Source organism: Panthera onca, chromosome C2 (assembly GCF_046562875.1).
Source record: "Panthera onca isolate mPanOnc1 chromosome C2, mPanOnc1 haplotype 2, whole genome shotgun sequence".
Taxonomy (NCBI): domain Eukaryota; kingdom Metazoa; phylum Chordata; class Mammalia; order Carnivora; family Felidae; genus Panthera; species Panthera onca.
Window position 1 is genome coordinate 79,601,932 of NC_138347.1, and position 19,422 is coordinate 79,621,353.

The 19,422-nt window shown below is 40.5% G+C and overlaps 1 protein-coding gene across 7 annotated transcripts in view; it reads right to left on the reverse strand.

Moving 5' to 3' along the window:
• Positions 1 to 19,422, reverse strand: part of LPP (LIM domain containing preferred translocation partner in lipoma) — a 676,388-nt gene that overhangs the window by 513,973 nt on the left and 142,993 nt on the right. Inside the window, exon 1 of one of the 7 annotated variants that reach the window (XM_060640767.3) lies at positions 14,289 to 14,546. The exons of the other annotated variants lie outside the window; for them this stretch is intronic. The gene's annotated coding sequence lies outside the window, so the exon portion shown is untranslated. Of the gene's footprint in view, positions 1 to 14,288; positions 14,547 to 19,422 lie in introns of those variants that run through there. 7 annotated transcript variants of the gene reach the window in all.

Sequence of the window (19,422 nt, forward strand, 5' to 3'; positions counted from 1 at the left end):
ACCTGAGCTTAAGTCGGACATTTAAACAGCTGAGCCACCCAGGTGCCCCTACACCTGTTTTGTTTTGTTTTGTTTATGTGAAATAAGAATGGCAATAGACCTACATCTGAAGATTATTGTGTAGTTCCACTGAAATGATCCGTTAAAAACCTTACTATACTCAATGCCTAGCATACAGTAAAAACTCAAGAAATCTTACCCATTGTTATTACAACTAACATGTCTCCCATCGCTTCTCGGCCTTTTGGCTAAGATCAAGTGTACAACTAACATGTCTCTTACCATTCTTTGCCATGTACATGAAAGAAATAAAATCAATTTAACCATACAGGGACTCAAAATCTATCTCACTTGCTGATACATTCAGCTCCATGAAAACTCAGAGGCAGAAGTATCCAGGAGTCCTTGTTTCTCATCCCAAAAGTAAAAAAGAAAAAAAAAAAATCTGTGGCCAGGAATGGAAACGGGGTTATAATAAAGACCAGGCACCGCACCGGTTTCCAAACTTTCTACGGTCAAGAGAGCAAGCAGTTCAACCCCAATGTCATTCTCAGCACTACAGTGAAAGGTCCAAAGACAGGAAGTGAGAATCCAAACTTAGTCCCTGATCAGACAAGAGATGAGATTTTTACTTTTCCTTTGTTTCCACAAAAAGTCATATTCATTTCATCTCTTTACCCCATGTAAAACCCAGCAGGAAAAAGGCTGGGGAAAAATAAGGATGCTTGTCAATCCGAGGTCAAACCAAAAGAAAAAGAGATGCCCTCATGCTGCTAAGAAAAGATTGCATGTAGGAGAGAGGAGGTACTTAATAAAGCGATTTCAATTAAAAATATAATCTGAAGGAACAGACACATGCACGCTTACCTACAATTTCTTTAAAAAGATATAAAGGAACTAATCATTAAACTAGTTACACTGGTGAGGCTCAATTTCATTTTTAAAGAAAAATAAAACAGGATGCCACTTTTATTTTACTTTCTTCCATCAACTCTACATACAACCACTCAAGTGTCAGTATCTTACTAGCCTGATAAGACTTTTAAGTGCTGATTTAATAGAATGATGTAAGTTATGCTTCCAGAATAATGTATAGAAACGATTATGCCCCCTTAACAGCACTTGGATCTTCAATCAGGAAATTCAATTTTAGCTGCAAAACTATGTTTTGGCAAAAGTGCAATTGAACTCAGTGTACTTGTCACATTTCTAAATATACTCCGGTCACCATGACAACAAGGGAGACTGATGGATCGCTTAAAAGAGTACGGTATATTTAATTGTCAGCATTTTAAACTGACTCAGAAAAATGCTGTGTGATAGGGTCTACTCACCATGGTTACTGCCGGCTGAGTCCATAATAATAAAAGGCTCACATACGCACATCGACAGCGTGCGCGCAAAGAACGTAAAAATCATTAGGCCCTGTATTTCCAACCACGCTACGCACCAAACTTAAGGCTTTCGCAAGGACTTGTTCTTATTAAGGTACCACTCAAGAACCCCACTCCCAGATTGTCAGCATTTGCGTCTGTACCCCAGGCCGCGATAGCAAATCCCAACGCGAATTCCAAAGGCTGCTCCCTCTCTTAATCTAAAGATAAAAATGAACGTAAGGCTATTTTCTCCTGGAATGGGGGATGAGATACTCTTTCTCTCTCCTTCCATGTGGACTTGTTTCCCATTGACAATCTTCTGGGGTCCATACATATCCCAAATAACCATTTCCGGAGCACCACTCCTATGCCTGTGCGCGTCAATCTTCTACAGGCTGGGAACAGAATGGCAACAAATAGATACCGCTCCCCCATTTGGGGAGCTGACACCCTAAGAAAGGAGGAAGACAAAGATACAAGTAATCCATGAAAGAGAAAGAAATAGTCCAAATGAACTGATCCATTAGAGTGCACTACATACAGAGCCTAGCATATAGTAAGCACTCAGCAAATCACCCTCCTCATTATTATACCAAAGATATTTCTCACCAAAAGAGTTTGCAATATACAAAAGGTAAACACAGGCATAGTGACCATGCTTTCAGAGAACCATAAGTGTTGTAGAGAACTTAAAACAAGATAATAGGAAAAAGCAATGGGGAGGGGACAGGTGTACTACTTTAGCTGTAGGTTAAGGAAGATCTCTTCAGGGAGATGACATCTGTACTGAGCCTAGAATGAAGACTCCAAGTCAGCCATATGCAGAATCAGAAGAAGGTCAAGTGAGAACAAGCTTGGCTTATACACGGGATAGAAGGGAGGTCAGTGTGTCTTTAGCTTACTGAGTAAAGTGATGATGGAGTGACAGATAAGGGAAGCCCAACTCACATTGCCTTGCAGGCCACTGAAAGGTCTTCTGAATGTTTCTAGATACCATGGAAGTCACTCTGTGGCAGGGGGTGAGATATGATCCAAGTAACAATTTCATAAGATCTCTTCACATGGTAGGGAGAAGGGCAACAAAGGGAAATCATAAAAGTATCATGACCATTTCAGAGAGTCTATTGTCATAGTCCAAATAATGGGTGGTGACTTGGCTTGAGTCACTATTCTCCTACCCCAGTGCTTTTCTGCAGCCCCATGCTTACCCTCTCGACCACCACTTGCAAGAGAGGCACGAAGAGCAATCAGAAACAGGAAATATTCCAGGGGCAGAACACACACACGTTGGCTAAGCAGGTACTTTGAGCAGATGAGTTGGATGAAGGCCCTACAGCATGACCGCATATGTGTCCTGTGATTCAGCAGGTCTGGAGGGCGGGGGAGGGGGCTCGCGATGCAATATTTCCAACAAGCCTCAGGGCCCGGTGGTGGTGCCGCAGGCCCAGGAACCACACTCTAGAACCAGGGTTCTAAGGGAGGCTGGAGACGGGAACACCAGGATAGCAGGAGGCAATGAGAGCTTGGCTCAGGGTAATAATAACAGGTGGAATAGGGAAGAAGGGAAAAATCCCAAGAGAAGTAGCAACAAAGCTACAATCCAAGACTTGGCAAGAGATAACGCATGGAAAATGAAAAAGAAGATGGTGGAATTGATGTGGAGCTTTCTTTCATTGTACTGTTCACTGTGCAGCATTTCCATCTGTCTAGTGAAACCGCTATCACAATGAATACTTCCTGTGGCCACAAGTCTATCCCTGTAAGACAGGGCCAAGGAAATGATTGTGGCGACAGATAATAATAAGAACAATAACAACAACAATCCCCATCCTTGACTGAGAGCTCCTTCTGTGCCAGGCACATTATAGCACGCACGATCTCCAGTTCTGACAACAACCCTATTCCTCCCTCACAGATGTCAAACGTGACATCCAGACACATTATGTAGCTCGCCCAGAGTCACTCCTGCTTCAGCCGGATTCAAACACCAGAACGGACTGTAAGATCCGTTTCCTTCACCCCCATGGTGCCTATGAAGTTGAACCAAGGGGAGAATCACATGCCCACGGGAAGCATCCGTCCTCAAAGTCAGGGTTCCCTTAGGCTCGGACTAAGTCTCAAGACTGCAAGTGGCAAAAGTTGATTCATGGACTCTAGAATCATAAGAATAAAGTATACAAAGTCGAGTGGCTGGTCTGTAGCAGAACCGTGACTCATTTCATAGGCTCAGAACACAAACGTGGCTTGAGTATTTTTATGCTCCCGCTCAGACTCACTGTTCTGTACCCCTACTCCAGAGCGCCTTCCTTGCCCCCATTCTTGCCTTCTCAGCTTTATTCTGCTTTTTCTTTACAACTTTGTCTGCACAGAGAGTAACTGCCTCCCTACATGGTGATGGTTTGGAGTGAGAAAGAGGCCCTTGTTTGTGAAGATGCATGGTGAACGGTAGTGGATATTGACAAGACATCAGTAGATAAGAAAGACGAGCTGAGACATTTCCCCAGCCCAGGAAGTGGGTAAGAAATGAGCCACAAGATCTTCCTTCTAATCACCCACACTGTGCTTTCCCAGGATGATTCACAGGTATGGCTCCACAGACCTGACAAAGGGGACCATCGTCAGGAAGATGAAAGGATGTTTTTATGCCTGCTCTCGCTTTTTTTTTATTTGTTCCTTCTTGAGTAATAACTATTAATTGTGCTATGCGGGCAGTGCAGAGATGAGTCTACCGGGAAGCCAGCACAAATCCATCAAGTGCTTTTAGTCCGAGCTTTTTAGAAGCAATTGCTTACCACATTCTCCCTGCTCTTTTTCTCAAAGCTAGAATTAAAGTGGAATTTACCACACAGTTACCCAATGCCCTCCTCCCCACCTCCAAAAAGAAGACAGAAGATGGCTATTGGTCTATCACCAACAAAATCACAAGGTGTAGGTGAAAAAAACAACTCATTTAGTGTTTACAAAGCTGACCTTTTGGTCCCTAAAACAGGTACTCCTCTTATATTAAAGTATGACAACCCTGTGTAAGCAGATACTGTCCAATTTGGACAGATGAAGAAATTAATGCTCAGAAATTATGTTTTTTGTCTAGAATCCAAGAACTAGGAAACAGAAGAGCCAGAAAGTAAACACAGGTCTTCTGACTCTAAGGCCAATCCTTTCTTCCACCCATACCAGCTGCCTCACACACACTTCCAAGAGAACCCATGCTTCCATGCTGTTCGGCAAAAGAATCAAAGCTTTAAATATTTCTTAGAGGGGCGCCTGGGGTGGCTCAGTTGGTTAAGCGTCTGACTTCGGCTCAGGTAATGATCTCACCATCTGTGTGTTCGAGCCCCATGTTGGACTCTGTGCTGACAGCTCAGAGCCTGGAGCCTGTTTCAGATTCTGTGTCCCCCTCTCTCTGACCCTCCCCCACTCACGCTCTGTCTCCCTCTGTCTCAAAAATAAATAAACGTTAAAAGAAATTAAATATTTCTTAGCAATAAGGCTGTATATTGGGGCGCCTGGTTGGCTTAGTTGGTTAAGCATCTGACTTCAGCTCAGGTCATGATCTCACAGTCTGAGTTCAAGCCCCACATCAGGCTTTGTGCTGACAGCTCAGAGCCTGGAGCCTGCTTCAGATTCTGTGTCTCCCCTCTCTCTCTGCCCCTCCCCTGCTCACATTCTCTCTCTCTCTCTCTCTCTCTAAAAATTTAAAAAAAAAACATTAAAAATTAAAAAAAAAAGAAAGAAGGCTGTATTCTTTGAAAAGAACAGAAGATAAAATAAAATAAGTAGAAAAAGATTTATTTGACAAATATGCACAATATCCCAAAAGGGCTCTTTTAAGAGGTCTTTTCTAGGAATAGTAAGCAACAAAGCCATCGTAGATTCTTTAAGGCTTGCCTCTAACCAAGGCAACATGTTTTCGACTAAAGCTGGATTCAGGGATCAGTTAGGATCCGCACCATGCCTAACATGGAATCATGGAAGCTCTTGAATTTCCCAGCACAGGATTGTGGCCAAAGAACATCTAACAAAGCCTGTCCCCTCACCCAGCCCCAGGGCTTGCACAAAAGAAGAAAGAATCGGGGGACAAGACATAATGGAAGACTGAGGGCTGTTCACACAGGCTCTGGCTCATTATGAAATGGAAGAAACTTTTTTTAAAAAAAATGAAAAGTTAATATAGTCCGAGCGTAAACTCATCTCTCATTATTATTCCCACATCTTCCATGGTATAGGTAGATGTTAGAAAGGATCAAACAAGAGAAAATAAGAATAATCCAGTCTTTAGGGCTTAAGATATGCTGTCAGACCAAGGTGAGGATTAATGTGTGTAAGCAGCATCATTTTCTGTCTCCCCTTACCCAGAGGGGTGGTGAGGTTAAGCATTGAAAAGATTCTTTATCATAAGCAGAGCTGACAGGGACACCTGATGAGAATGGTAATCAAATCAAGAAGTAAATAAACACTCAGATCAGTGTTCTTTAATTTTGGTGGCTGCCTTGGGAAGAAGGGTTGCCTTATAAAGGTACATATTTCTCTCTTCCAACCATAAATACAGGGTAGCTTCATAATGTTTTCTCTTTTTAAAAAGTTATTTTGTTTCTCAACAAATGCCAGTTAACCACCTTCTGTGTGCTAGTTAATGTGTGGTTTTGGGGAAAGAGATGGCAGCAAGAGAAAAGGACACCATCCCTATTTTCAAAGAGCTCAGAGTCTGGTACCTAAGGCCAAGCACAAAATGTTGTGATTTTTTTTTTTTTTAAGTCAGCAAGTTATGTTCTCAATTATGAAAATACCAAAATGTCAGATTCTTCTCCAGTCCAAGCAATAATGTAAAATGAGCCAATTCTTCTGAATCAGATTTTTTTAATGAAAATGATGACTGCTGAGGCTTTTCCCTTTAATGCCAACATTATTAGAACTCGGGGAAGAACACAAGGTCAATTTACTGCGTTCCATATTCTTCCCAGGCGCAAACCACTGAGCAATAGAAATATAACGTGACACGTGCAATTCTAAAGGCTCCTAGTAGCTACATTTAAAAAGAATAGAAGATAAAATAAAATAAGTAGAAAAAGATTTGACAAATATGCACAAAGTATACAAATCTATGCAAAATGTACAAAATAATTGTATTTGTATAGCCACATTTCAAGTGCTTGGTGGTCACATGTGGCTACCGGCTATCACACTGGACAACACGTCCCCAGCCTTTCCTCAACCTTCATCTCCCAGTAAGTGAACAAAGCAAAACGTTTGGTGGGGACAGAGAGACAAGTTGTACGACGGGCACCAAGATACACAGACTCGACCCAACCCATCTAATATTGCCAATTATTCTTCTCAATCTTAAAATCTCACGATCAAGAGATTCCAGGACACTGGCTCCACCCTGTATGTGAGGATGAAGAGAACCAAACAAGACCAAGGATTGCTACCAACAAAATGGCAACTTAGCCACGCTACCCACTGGCATGCTGATATCATCACATACAAGGACCTGAGAGTCTACCCTCAAATTTTTGCAGTTTGAATCAAGGTCCATTTTCCCACTCTAACCATAAATACCTTCCCAGCTTCCCTGCACATCATCTGAGAATAAATAGGGTATGCAAAGATACAGTAAAAGTGCAATGCCTTAGGAGGTAAAGCTACCAAAACAGAGAGGTGAGGATCCCTTCTTCACCTTTTCATACCTTCTGGTCTGTGGATATGGAAGATTCTGTTCCTTTGTCAAATGATAAAGAGCTCTCCCTCCATCACTCTCCATACTTCTTCCTCCACGACAGAAGGAGGGGTGATTTTATCTGACTGGTAAATGGCATTTTGTAGTTTCATTAGTCGTGTTGTGCCAATGATAATCTCTTAGCTTTGATAGATGTAGTTGGTTATGTGAGATACTACTATTAAAGGAAGATGGGTGAAAGCTATCCACAGACTCTGTTACCAGTTACTATTCCTAGTTACTATTTTTGTAACTCACCAACAGCAACACAGTAAAGATTACTGGGGATGATCCCCTCAGGCTGCTTCCAGCCAAACCCAAACTCTATCCGGAAAAGAGCTGACAACACTGAACAACAAGAAAGGACATTACATGAAATGACTTCTCGCTTTTTATTGTTCTTGCAATAAATTAAAAAGTATTTCAAATGCATTTGATTAGTTAAAAGGTTCACTGGAAGCTAGGAATTAGCTGAATTAAAGATTGTTTAATTATAAATAAAAAAATAGAACGAGAAAGGCCAACTTTGCCAAGAAAGAAATTGTAATTGAATAATTCACATTTTTGCTAATTTTTGAAAAATTTTATTTTATGTTTGGACAAGCAATAGATAGAGAATCATCTTCCCAGATTATGGTTGAAGGTTTCAAATATTATATTGGCTCTATTTTACTGGGAAAAGAAAAAGTCTTCTCCATCTGTGCTAAGAAAGAAAAAAAAAAAAGCCTAGCCAACACATTCAGAGGGTTTTCAGAGATTCAGTGTCCAGACCTTTTAGCTCCCATCCCAAGTGTCAGTGAAACTATATAACTTAGCCTGGGAAAAATTCTTTCAAAGAATCATGATACCTTTTTCTTCTCCCCAAAGTTTTCTTTCAAAGGTCAGTGTTTCTTCAACTCAGTCCACCTGATTCAGCAAACCAATCAAAGACCAAAGATTAAGAAAAATTAAATTCTACCATCTTGCATAGATAGGTATGTGGGTGAGTGGGTCGGTGGATGGATGGACAGATGGACGGATAGATAGATGGATAGACAGATAGATAGACAGACAAGAATAAAAGCTAAAGTTATTTGAGCCCAGTTTACAAGCTGCAGTTGCCTGCTCAAGGAAACGGACTTTTGGAAACATTGTACTCCTTCCTGAACCCTTACCACTATAACAAAAATATCAACATATTCACCAAGTAATTTTTCTCACCCTACTTTTAGATAAATGTTTGCCTTTCGTCAAAGGTAGTGAGTGTTATAGAAAGCAAGCCACGAAGATCAACATCTTTGGGATGAGGAAACAGGGAACCAGAAAGGGAAACAGAATTACCCAACTCGGCTCCTTCCTATCAGAACCCCTCTTAAACATGCCTTCAGACAGACCTTAAATTAAAAAGAAAGGCCAAAAATATTAAACAAACAAACAAACAAAAAAATCAAGTACTGTGAACAAAGTACAATGCTAAGTAACAGAAGGCAGAGAGAGACCAAGAACCCAAGGCTCTTCCTGGCCCTGAGAGATTCTGGAACTATCTCCAGCCTCCTTGGAGGGCATCTGGCAGGCTTTCCTGGACCTGACTCCCTTCTGAGGACGCAGGTTTCCCTGCAGCCTCTCTATGTGCGTCCTCCTGGCCCCCAACACTGCAGATACACAGGGTCCAAAGCCAGGGCCAGCATTTTTCTGAAGCCTCTTGTCACGTCTAGACCATTGCTCTGCTGCCACACAACCAGAATCTAGCCTTCAACTCTCACACTTCCAATTTTTACTTTTACTTCTCCATGGAGACTCCCAGTTCCTGGGATCCTCTCTTTTTCCCCAGGTGCCATTCCCTTGTGGCAGCACTGCTCCCTGGTTCAGGGTAGAGCCCGTAAACAATAACATGTCAGGCATCATGGTGGTCCTTTACCTACCTTCGCAGCTCTCTCACTTGACATCGTTTGATTATGGTACACTCAATAACACCTTAAGAAGCTAAGATACCAACACTGCAAACCATCTTCGGTGACAACCCTTTCAGTCTAGAGGGTAAAGTTATTGAAGCATTTCCTTACCCATTACCAAATTTGATTCCCACAACTGTAGTAAACTAGGCACAGCAGAATTGGATGCCCATTTAACAGAAGGGGAAGCAAAAGGACAAAGAGGGGAAGTAATCTCTACCAAGCGTTCACAGGAAATTTGGGGCACTGCTGAAATCTAAACCCAAATTTCCTCATATCTGGGGCCCAGGATGCTTTTTATCTCCCCATGCACCCAAGGCTCCAGGATCCCCTGCACAAAAAAATGACACCTCAGTAATGGAGAGGACAAATCATTAACCTCAGCAGGATTAAACTAGTATTTTTACTTGACGTAGACAGAGGGGAGTTAAAAAAAAAAAAAAAAAAAAAAAAAAAAAAAACTAAAAAAAGTTCTCCTAACGGATTCTGGTAGAGACGATTAGCAGAAATATCTTGCAAAGAACGTGGGTGTCCTGGAAGACTCATCGTCGTCATCATTATAATTTCTAATCATGTTGTGTGGGCAGGTGTCCGTGTAGCAAAAACACCATTGGAACCCAGATTAGCAGTTTCATCGGGAGACTAGAAACTAAGTCTGCAATTCTTAGACCTCAAAGTCTGAATCACAGCTTTCCCCTTGGGGATCAGCAAATATGCGGTCTGTGCCTTAGCAAGGACTGTTGGGCCTGCCGCGGGGTGGGAAGGGGGGGCGGGGGAGTCAAATCCCAGGTCCACCCAAAAACACAGAGTGGAGCAAGGTACCAGAAGCTTCCTGTGCGCCTGGAAATACCACTAGATTCAGAAACAGAAGGCCAGAGTTGTAGTCCCACGTTATGGCTCTAATTCACTGAGTAACTTTGAATGAATCATTTGCCTTCTTTGCATTTTTGTTTTCGTTCTCATCTGAAAATTGAGAGTTTTTCAACTATTGGTTTTCAAATGAGACATGGGATAAGATCAGGAGGGAAGGCAGCCAGCAGCAGGGTTTTGGGCATCCCCTAGTTCTGCACCCTCCCCCACAACTGCAGCACATCTGTTTTTATCATTTTACTTCAGGCCTCTGCAAGATTTAGCTACAACAAAGGAGCCAAACCCACAAAAAGCATGGGCATGCTGTCTGTTAACCCACCAGCTCTAACATTCTGATTCTCCTCAAATATGTTTTCTCCTGGGCTAATCTTTACAGAGATCGTTTCACCCAGTTGTACTTGACTGTATTGGTAGACTTTAAAAATAAATCTGTTAATGACATACTCTGAAAAAGTAATGTGAAGCATGTCAGTAATTTCTTCCTCCTCCACATGAGCAGATACCTAGAGAAAATGGCCAAAGATAGCAGAGAAGGACCAGAGCAACAGGAGGGAACCCACCACAACTCCCATGATTATTTCACAGGGATATATTAATTTGTACAAAAATATCGCTTAAGCATCCACAATATGATAGGCATTATGATAGTCTTGAAGTGAACAACAGACAAGGTCCCTGTTCCCATGAGGCTTATTCTAATTGGATCTCACATTTTTTTAATTTATATTAATAAAAAAGCAGAAACGTATTTTCGTGCGTGAATTAAGAGTCAAGCTCAGACAATTGGAAAAACAACAAAAGAAACTTGGGCAAAGCAGAAGAAACCCATTACTGACAACTTTAAAGAGAAAATAAAGAATAGTAGGGCCAGCAAATAAGTGCAAAAGCTGTTTTGTGAATAAATAATAAATAAAACTTGGCTGAACTAATCAAAAACGGGGGAGAGAGAAATAAAGTACAAAAAACATAAAACTGTAAATAATGACATGGAAATAAGCACAAACACAAAGGAAATGAAAACAATTATATGAAATGATTTAACTCCATGCAAATCTATCTGAAATCGGTGACTTTCCTAAAATACAATTAACATAAGTAACCACAGAAAAAACACCAAAGAAAATGAGTCCAATTAGTATAGGAGCAGAGAGATAAAAAGCTGTCAAAGAGTCAACAACCTCCACCCCTCCAAAAAAGGCACCAAGTCAAGGCAGTTTCACAGGGGAATTCTATCACATATTTTAGGATTAGATCATATAAGTGGTGTTAAAACTATTTCAAAAGGAAACAAAGAAAAAGAAAGGCCTTTGAATTATTTTATGGGATTTAAGCATAACATCTATACTAGAATCTGACAATAGCAAATATACACATATACGCACTCACACAATTCTCAAATAATCTCACTTAAGAAAACTGATTCAAAACTTGTTAATAAATTATTACCCTCTAGATTCCAATAACACTAAAAATATAATGCACAAACTATGACTAAGTGGAACACTAGCATGATTTCATGCTTGAAAAATGTATTTATATATTTCACCAAATTACAGAACAAAAGATAAAAATCTAAGATATTTTCTCAGCAAAGAAAAAAGGAGACAATGCATGATGATTTCCATAGTTTCCAAAGTATTAAACATTTAACAACTAGTCTCTATTTTAAAAATAAAAAACACTCTCAGAATAGGGATGAATTTTTTTTTAACACAAGATATTTCTCAAACCAAAACCAACATTACAATTAATAGGAAACATTATAAGTATAAGCATTCTCATTAAAGTCAGGAAAAAGAGAAGGAAATTCACTCAAACTCTGCTATTTAATATCTACTCCTCTTGATGCAACAGAGGAGTAGAAAATCTACTCCTCTACTCCTTTTTCTAATCTATAGATTAGAAAAATCTATAAGATTTATAAAAAATAGAAAGAAAAAGGTAAATTATAGCTATTGCCAGATTATATAAGATTACTGAACCAGAAACTCAAAGAAATTTATCTAAAACTTATTCAAATAAGGGCGCCTGGGTCGCTCAGTCGGTTGAGTGTCTGACTCTTGGTTTCAGCTCAGGTCATGATCTCACAGTTCATGAGATTGAGCCTTGCGTTGGGTTCTGCTCTGAGAGCATGGGGCCTTCTTGGGATTCTCTCTCTCCCTCTCTCTCTGACTCTATCTCTTTCTAAATATAAATAAACACATAAAATTTAAAAAGTAAATAAAATTTGAAAAACTTATTTAAATAATGAAAGCATTCAGTAAAGTGGCTGGATAGAAAAACCCATATACTGATAACAAGAGGCTATATAAACACAGGTAAAATCAAATGCTATAATATAAAATAATAATTCCATTAACTAGAGAAAACCAAAAGTACCTAGTAAAATAAACTGACAAGAAATATGCACAGTCTGCATGAGGAAAATTTTAAATGCTCCTGATGATATAAAACAAGACTTCAACAAATGGAAAGGCATTGTGTTCTAGAAAAAAGAAATAACATCTTTACAATGCATAATGTAAATGAATAAGTTTGGAGCAATCCCCATAAAAATATCAATGTGACATTACTTTCAGAATTGGGCACGTTCATTCTAAAGTTCATGGGAAAATAAAGTGCTAAAAGACGCAAAAATTTAGAAAAAGAGGAACTAATGAGATTGGAGTAGCCCCATCAGATAACAAAACATATATAGGTACAATAATTGAAAGCATAAACATGGTGCATAAAGTGACAGACGAATGGAACAGAAGGTTCCAAAAATAATACAAATTCCTAAGTAATAAGTAATTAAACATTAAGAAATTTAATATTTAATAAAAGTGCTTTTTCAAATCAGTGTGTAAAAAGAACGGACTACCCAATGAATAGTGTTTGGCAGGTGTATCTAGAAAATATCAGAGTGGATCCCTACCTCGTATCTTTTACCAAAATATAATTTCAGTGAATCAGTGATGAGAGACAGAGTGAAAAAGAAAAAAGAACCAAATGAACGGACAAGAAAATAAGAAGATATTTTTTTTTAATAACCAAAATGGAGAAGGCATTTCTAAGTATTACACAAAGCCCCAAAACTATAAAACGAAAAGATTTAACTGACTATACAATTTTTTCTGTTATTTTTTTGCATGCAAGCTAAAAAGACAAATGCAAAATGGCGAGGTGTTGCAACTCCTATCACGGACTAAGGGTCAACTTTTTCCCTGTAAAAAATAAGCAATCATTCAATAGAAAAGGAGGCAAAGGGGAGTTCACAAAAACAAAAACCAAATGGCTATATCCTATTTAAAATGATGTTAACAGTCACTGACAGCAACAAAAGTGCTAATTCAAACTATAAGATAACCAGACACAAGATACTAATACAGAAATGATCATCTAGCTATAGGATTGCATGAAAAAAGCAAGATACAAAATAATGTGTGCAGTGTGCTCCCCTTTGTGTAAATATTCTCTAGACATATAAATACATAAAAATGTCTGTCTCTACCCAGTTTATTTCTAGAAGCAGATACAAGGAACTGGTAACAGTGTAGACCTCTGGGTAGGAAAAGTAGACAGTTGAGACCCTGATAGGAGAAAAATTTATTGTTTCACTACACTTCTTTTTTGTGACTTTTTAATTTTGCACTATATTTTTGTGTTGCTTGCTCAGTTATTTGTTTTAGTTTTCTTTAAAGAAAGACTGGACAACAATGCACCAATGAGGACATCAAATGCGGGGAAAGGGAGCCAGCTAGATAGTCTGCAGCCTTCCATCTCTGCAATTTAATATGGCCTATCAGAAAGAGGGTGACAAAGGTGTTGGGCTTTGAAGCCTAATGCAGCCACTTAACAGTGTTGACTTTGAGGAAGTTCTTTACTCGTATAGTGTCTCAGTTTCCACAGCTGTAAAACAGAAAGCTAAAATTGACATCTTAACAAGTTGCTGTCAAAATGAAGTATGATAACAGGTATAAAGCACCTAACCCAAAGCCTGGCAAGGAATACATGTTCAAAATGATGATGGTGACCATGGTGATAATATAACAACTCTAGTTCTGTGTTGCTCAACCACATACATTCAACCCAACACCCAGCTCGCCCACTGGCCTCACTGGCCTCAGCTTCCCAGCTCATTGCCAGAACACTCCGAGTCCTCATGAAGCAAGAGTTGAATAATTACCAATTCCAAACACCAGTCAGAAAGACAACTGGAAACACCTGTTTCAACTCCCACATAGGGCTGAGGGAGGAGCGGAGGAGAGCTGTAGTTAGCAGACGGGGGAAAGAGGTGGAAACTCCAGTCTACTGACCCCCATTATACAGACTTCCCACCACAAAACTTCACATGTTGGCCAGGAATGGGCCTCTTACCCTCAACTCCAATGGCCTCTCATTTTTCAAAGTTACCTTGTTTCACCTTCAAGAGCTCCATTTTCACTGTGAAGCACCTATAGCACATCCCTCCATCAGGTGCCCCGGTCTCACTCCCTCGCGAACACGATAGTCCCAGTACCCACAAGGCCTCCTCTTCAGATTCTCACACATTAGACGGCAAAACTACCCTTCCTGCTGTGTTACAAAAGGCCAACTTTGTCAGTCTTCCCAAAGAGGGAGGAGAAAAAAGAAAGGATTTAAAAAAAAAAAAAAAAAAAAAAACTTCACTGAAGACTACCCTGACAGAAATGTGGTCCCCTCTCTCTAGAACGTGATGACTTCACAATGGATAAAGAGGGTGCATCCTTAGAGCACTGGGTTTTCTTTGCGGTGATGGTGGCAGTGAGGTTTTTGTGTGTTTATGTTGTTTTATTTTTCCTTCTTTCTGTGTTTGGTCTTTGAGAAAGATTCTCTTATGGTGGCTATCAATTCTCATTTAAAGAAATAAGGACAATGGTATTCATAATGAAACAAAAGTACTTTTTACTCTCTGTGGTCTGCAAGGAGTTTCACATTTCACTCAGATAGAACTCCATGTTTTACTAATGTGAAAGTGTGTGGTTTTGGCGATAGCCAAGTTCTTCTAATATTCAACCTTCTGTTGTTTCTTACTTGCAATTTACAGTAAAACGAATCCCAACTTTTCCCCTTTGTCAAAATCAGCCCATTTTTAAGACACCCAGGCCACCTCAAACACTGTACTTGTCATGAATATCCCACTGGCATGAGCCTATTTAGATCCAGTTTTGTGCATTCATCTCCACCATGAAACAGAATGCCCAAATTTGGTCTGTGGACTCCACAGGACATCACCGTTCTGAAGAAGCACTGAAGAAAGGCCAGTCCTATCTTTGCTGATCTCCCCTTCCCCCAAATCCCTTTCGACCTTCATTTTTGGCTCAAGTTGGACAGATCAGGCCTGTGAGTCTGCAACAGGAGAAAAGCTACCCCCACCGTCACAGGGGTAGCTTAATCATCACCCTTTACTTGGGTTATAGAGCTCCATCTTGAGAAGTTCTTTCCCAAGGGCTTAACCATCCCATCAAGCTCCTCCACCATGTCCAGAAGCAACTTAGGCTCAAAACAAGGCAAGTTAGCTGCCCAGGAGCCTCCTCCTGCAGTGAGTGGCAAGATCAGGTCCTCGTTCCAAGTTTTACTAGTCTAGAGCAAGGGCTCTTCCTGCTCTCTGCACTGCCTGAGGAGAGCCACCTGAAGTTCCCCTCAACCCTGCGAACATCACTGACTCTTAGCTGCTGCTTCATGACATACCGCGACCCCACCAGCAAGGCCACCCATCAGCCCACCCCTGATGGCACAACTGTTCATGCAGGGGTTGGTTTTGATTGTTCAGGGCTTGGGCCATACCAGTGATGAGGTATTTTCACTACCACCAGGGTCCATCAATTGTCGGATGCGTCACAGATAACCGTTAACAGTCATCGTTAAAGTCCTGTTGTGCCAAATGAATTGTTTTTATTCAGAAATCAGCACTCTTTCCAGGTTATTCCTATGCTATTGTCACTCACACTTTCGTCTACTTCCTTAAGTGGGAGAAGAAGAGACGAGAGTTAGGGATAGATCTCCGGTTATTCCACTTAATCCCTGCCTGCCTTTCCTTGGTCACAGCCCACAGTGTACTGTTATATGAACATAATCCGCTGTAAGAGACTTTGATGAGTAAAGGCTGAGGACTACTGCTGTAGATAAGGAGAGCAGAGGGCCCCACAAGAAGCTGGCTTTCCTAGAAAGAGGAGATAATATCTAAATTCCCTAATGACTGGGTAAACCTCTACCATCAGTCCTGAATTTGTTCTACAGCCTGATGTTTGGATAACAGAACTCAGAATGCCCCTCTTGTAATCCCCAGCTGCCTCATTAAAAATTTTGTCCAAACAGAGTAACATAAATGTGTTATCTATTACACAGTGTACACACACTCACCCACACACACACGCATACACACCTCAGAGCACAGAAGAGACCCAGTCTAGTGCTGCAGATGACTAAAAATGCAGTACAGATCAGGCCAACTTATCCTATCAGTGCCTAAGAGATAAACAGTCTTGCAAGTTATAATGAAGTTGGCTTGACCATCCCTGTTAACAACTTCTCTCTTGGGACTAAGTATATATTGTCTTCCTCACTAGACTGTAAGCTCTCTTCAGTGAAGGACCAATTCGTGATTCAAATAAACATGTAATGAGCACCTATTATGTGCCAGGCACTAATTGAGATGGCGGAGATACAGCAAAGAATGAGAAAAGACTAAATGTCCGCACTCCTGGAGCCCTATGACAGCAGAAAATTCACAAACGGGGAAAGGAACACCTAGTTTTCAGAGAGCAATACATTCTTTAAAGGAAAGTAAAATTGGGTATAGGAGGTAAGGAGTGCTTGATGTGGGGAGAGCTGTTGTTATTGACATGACTTTTACTTCTAACCATGGATTTGGAGTTTTTAAAAGAATCCCCATGACTGTCTAATCCCCAGACATACTGATTTAATTAGTGTGGGGGTGGGCTTGTGCAACAATGCTTTTGAAGGCATTCCATCAGGGTGGACAACCACTGGTATGCTTGGTTGTGAAGGAAAACAGGCCTGGGCTTCAAACCCACCTATTATGCACCATCTGTGTGCCTCTGGGCTTTATCTCTGAGCCTCAGTGTCCTTATCTGTAAAAACAGGATAACAATAGTAATGCACAACTTTTGGGCTTACTGTAAGAATTAAATGATACATGTAACATGCCTAGCACATGGAAAGCACTTAGGAAGTGCTGGCCATCATGCACCATTATCTTTATCAATCAGGAGATGCATACTGGAAGGCTATAGGTCCAGTCTGGCCCTTCGATAAGTTTGGTTCGCCATGTACAGAGTGGACTTATAAAGTGCTTTGTCGTTGCGGCTAAGAGCCAAAGTTGATGTTCCTATGCGAGATCACAAATTGCACTTTGCTCTTTCCATGAAGAAGCATCTCTCGCAGTGTTTTATAAGAATTTGAATGAGTTGCCAACATTTAAAGACCTAAAGACCTCACGTAAAAATCTGACAACGCATTCCCATGGGCAATAATTGATTAGCACCAGACAGCCGCCATCTCTTTCAGAGAGAGTCCTCTCAAGCTATCCGCGTGCCTCACCACACCCTGTAGCTCCCTTCCAAAAGTGCACAATGATCGTGGCCGAGGACCAGTCACATTTCATTGGCACATCTGCACTGTTACCTTCTCTACAGTCAAGAGGAGAAGAAAGTGGCACCTATACCCAAGACTCCTGCGTGGGAAAAGGACAACTAGCAAAAAGGGCTTTGTATTTCACGAAGACACTGGAAGTATTTGTTTGTGGAAGCAAAGGCTATTTCTGTATATTAACTATGCAAGTGCAGTGTGTCTGCGTCAAAAGCATAAAACTTGCATGTCACCCGATCACTCTTTTACATAACTCACCTCACCCCATAGGCATACGACCTATCATGGCCTGGGCACTGAAACAGGAGCTCAGCAAACACTAGCCCTGGAATCTCACAACTTTGAGAGGTACTTTCCATTACCACCATTTTCAAAGATGAGGAAACTGAGCCCAGGAAAGGATAGGCAATGGCCTTGGGTCATATAAATAATAAATGGCAAAGTTAGCTGTGGAACCAGAACTGTCTGACGTCAAAGTCGAAACTTCTTCCACCTAGGGAGCTATTTAATGTAATTTAACTATTGAGGAGAACAACAACTAGATGGGAAACTTCTTGGAAAGAATGCCATCACTTTAGAACAGTATATCTCTCCCTGGTCAATGTACTTGGAGTTCCTGCCACTAATGGTGAAGACCATCCCAATAATTTCTGGCAACTGTGTCTTTCAGATGTTGAGAAACCTGCAAATTATACAGTGAAACCTGTTTCTCTCTTTCTTTTGTCCCATGTAAAGATAGTTCCACTTTTACTTTTCTCCGGTTTATTTATTTATTTTGAGACAGAGAAGGGGGGGGGGGGCTGGTGGATGCACACAGGGAGGGGCAGAAAGAGAAGGGGACAGAGAATCCCAATGTGGCGCTCCATCCCACAAACCTGTGAGGTCATGAGCTGAGCCGAAATCAAGAACTGGACGCTTAACCAACTGAGCCACCCAAGTGCCCCTAGATAGTTCCACTTTTAAATCTACAAACAGATCACAAAAAGAAAAATGCACTTGTATGTGTACGCATGTCTGTCCACACGTGTGTGTGTGTGTGTGTGTGTGTGTGTGTGTGTGTGTGTGTTGTGTTGACAGAGACCAAAACAAATGACTGAAATGGATGGATGAAGACATATTCAGGTTCAGCTCAAACACTGTCTCTTTGCTGAAGGCTGCCTTGATTCACCCAGTCAGAATGAACCTGCTACCAGATTCTAAAACAGGTCATGTGTATGTATGTTAGATCTGTACATCACATCATATCTACGTGTTATGTGTCAAAATCCCCACCAAATTAGCATTCTCTGGAAAAAAAAGATACGTTTCTCACGTTTATATTACCCACCCCAATCCAGCCCCATCATCAATGTTAAGCAGAAAACCCAGCACACAATCAGATGCAAAATAAGTAAGCGAAGACAAGGTTGACCATTTTCCAACCATGTTTCTATAAGTAAATGCCTACTTAGCATTAGCACCTATGGACCTAGGTTTTGTAGGGATGCAGAGATTCATTTTTTTAAACTTCAATTCAAGATGTGCATCATCTACTGGAGGAGAAGAATGAAAAATGTACATACATAACCACAAAGCAGAAAAAAATTAAAATTAAACCTTCTAAGAGATACAAACAAAAAAAGTTCTGACAGTTGAGAGAAATGTGCAAAATATGAAATTCCTCAGAATTTTGCTATAATCTTTAAGTGGTCAATTAAAATATATCTACCCAAATAAACATGCAATTTCTTTCTCTGATAATTTACTGACATTTCTTTTTTCAAGTTGCTGACATTTAAGTATCAAAAGAGCTGTTAAGAAAGGTCTCAGCCGTAATGGGGAATTCAACTTTTTTTTTTTTAAAGGCAGCTTAAGAGAAAGTAGCTTTGTATTTTAGCAATTCTAGAAGAGCTTGACTTTTCTGACAATATAAGTGGAA